The sequence below is a fragment of the Callorhinus ursinus genome, unplaced genomic scaffold, assembly GCF_003265705.2.
Source record: "Callorhinus ursinus isolate GAN/ISIS: 27379988/994484 unplaced genomic scaffold, GSC_fseal_2.0 scaffold1660, whole genome shotgun sequence".
NCBI classification, from domain to species: Eukaryota; Metazoa; Chordata; class Mammalia; order Carnivora; family Otariidae; genus Callorhinus; species Callorhinus ursinus.
In genome coordinates, this window is record NW_027398714.1 from 6,175 (window position 1) to 9,219 (window position 3,045).

Below are 3,045 nucleotides of genomic sequence, written 5' to 3' on the forward strand. Positions count from 1 at the left end.
TATTAATGTAGTCTATCACATTCATTGACTTGTGAATGTTGAACCACCCTTGCATCCCAGGAATAAATCCTACCTGGTAGTGATGGATAATCCTTTTAATGTACTGTTGGATCCTGTTGGCTAGGATCTTGTTGAGTATCTTGGCATCCATTTTCAGCAGGGATATTGGTCTGTAATTCTCCTTTTAGATGGGGTCTTTGCCTGGTTTTGGGATCACAGTAATGCTGGCCTCATAGAATGAGTTTGGAAATTTTCCTCCTATTTCTATTTTTTGAAACAGCTTCAGTACAATAGGTATTATTTCTTCTTTAAATGTTTGGTAGAATTCCCCTGGGAATCCATTATACATTTGAATTATTGGACATTATATAAAAAACTAATGAGGTACTATACCTTGGCTAATTGAATTTAAATTAAAAAAAGTTGAATAAAAAATTCTTGATATTGGTTATCTGGGTAGGGTTGTAAGAGCTGTAATTTCCTCTGTAATTGTTTTTGGAATAATTTAGAACATTCCAGCAGTAGTAGGAAAAAATAAAGATATTTCCAAATTAAAAAAAAAAGAGTTGAATGTTGGCTATCCCACACATCAGGGGATGTGGAGACTTGGTCAGTTGCTTCCATGTGGATTGTCTTGGTGGTTCTGGATATGGGATCACTTCACCACCATGACTGTTCATTCTCCCCATGGCTGCACACTTGCTAAATCATCCTTGCAAATGGCTGTACCATGTAATATCCCAGCATAGGCATGTCACATGCCTTCACCTGTCATTCAATGCCCACTTTGCATGATGAACAATCTAATGGAAAATGTAAAGCAGAAAATGTAAACCTACAGGAAAGGTAAGCCTGCAGCATCTTCTTTGCCTAGATTCACCAAGCATTACAGATTTGTCACAAGTTCTTTTTCATCTTTTGATATGTTTTTGCTGTTCCATGTGAGAATACTTTGTCACCATCTTGGCACTTTGCCCTGAATATCTGAATATTTGTCTTCTTATGTCAAGGTCATTGTAACACAATAAAACTGTCACAGATAAGTAAGCAACATGAGTGTTATGCCTTCCTTTCATGACTGTCCATATACAGATTTTCTGCAGTGCTACAACGATGTCATTTTTTTTTTACTTTTTTTCTTTAAAATTTTTTATTATGTTAATCACCGTACATTACATCATTAGTTTTTGATGTAGTGTTCCATGATTCATTGTTTGTGCATAACACCTAGTGCTCCACGCAGAACGTGCCCTCTTTAACACCCATCACCAAGCTAACCCATCCTCCTCTCTAGAACCCTCAGTTTGTTTTTCAGAGTCCATCATCTCTCATGGTTCATCTTACAATGATGTCATTTTTGTCCATTTTCAGAAATCATGGATCAAGTCATGTCACGGATTTATTTTATTGTCTTCTTTCCTTCCTTACTTTATTTTTTTGTTGTTTTTTTTTTAAAGAATACAAATAAAAATTTATTATACAAAATTGAGGCCTTCATATTTCATAGTTCACTAAGGGTAAACAAAGACTAGGTATTTTTTAAAATCATTCACAAAAATTTACTTTCACTCCCCCTCATCCCAACTATTAAAAAATGGCCTGACTAAATGTTATCAAAACAAACACTATAAATAACAGCAAGTGCTTTAAAGACAACTCTCCCATATGTTATTTCTTGGCATAGGTGATCTTCATGGCATGGGACGGTGTGATTTTAAATCCCTGTAAAGCATCCCTGGCAACTCCAGCCTGTCCATCATTTTCAAATTCAACAAAAGCAATGTCATGCCTCCTAGGTACCAAACGTACTTCCTCGAAGCCAGGAAACTGATTAAACAGCATAGATAACATCATCTCATTAGTCTCTTCTGGTAAATTATCGAGGAATAAAATATAGTTTGGAGGATTTGGTGTTGAATTTCCTTGGGTATTTGCTGCATTTGGAGTTCCCTGACCAGGCTTTTTGTTTGCAGTGGTCACAGTCTGTTCCACAGTTTTCGCTTTTTTCTTTTCCTTCGTTTCTTTGTCAGCAAAAATGCCACGCATTTTAGATATTATATCAGAATCTGTTTTTGCATACTGGATTCGCATTGGTTTACCATAAAATGGAAATACCTGTAACTGTCTCAAGGCATTTCTGATGAGCCCAGTTCCTTAAAAATAACAAAGTCTTGCCCCCTCATCTTCATGGTCTTTAAAGCTACAATATCTACGACATGGCCAAATTGAGAAAACAGGGCATACGGAGATCTCTTCAACTCTTCTTTTTTAATTTTGTCATTCATATTGTTGATGTACGATGAAGGGATGGAATATGACTTCCAGAAAGTGGTCACTTTTCTGTTCAGAGAGTTGTTGCTATTCTTTTCTTCGATCTCCGGTTTAGTTCGTAGGTGTTCAGAATGGTTTGATCGCTATCCAGCTGAATTCTTGAGACCGGACGAAATCCAGGTCTCCTACCCCTCTACCATCTTGCTCCGCCATTCATATTGTTGATGTAAATTGTATGATTTGGTCTGATATCCATGCTTGGAGTTAAACTGTTCAGACTGCCTGACGCCTACACTGGTCCCCCACGAACCGAACTTTCCATAGTTACTTTAATCTGGGTTAGTTACCACTCTTGTTTTTCTTTGTCCTCGGTGGTAGTGACAGTTTTGAAGAATGCTGTCACTGTTTTGCAAATGTCCCTCGGTGTCGGTGTCTCAGATTGTGTCTGTCATCCTGAGACTCAGGCACCACATTGGAGCAGAACTTCTACACACAGATGATGTTGGGACCTCCTGAGTCCATCAGCGCAGGGGCATAGGTTATGAGGGAATATGGGTGCCCTAGATGTGTGGATGAGCCCCTTCCAGGGAGAAGCAGGAGACGTGGTTTGATTGTCAGTGAGCTGGGGAGAGAGGGTGTATCCACAGACGTTCAGGCTCCTGGAGGAACACAGTCAGCTCTCAGATGTAGGGTGATCAGAAGCCTGTGATTAGAGTGGAATATCCCAAAGAAGCTCTTTCAGGAAGGTGCTCAGATGATTCCCAGGCTCATTAC

At 38.8% G+C, this 3,045-nt stretch overlaps 1 pseudogene; it reads right to left on the reverse strand.

Annotated features, from left to right (window-relative positions):
* Positions 1-1,594: 1,594 nt before the first annotated feature.
* Positions 1,595-2,527, reverse strand: LOC112817971 (U2 small nuclear ribonucleoprotein B''-like; annotated as a pseudogene).
* Between the last annotated feature and the right edge of the window lie 518 nt (positions 2,528-3,045).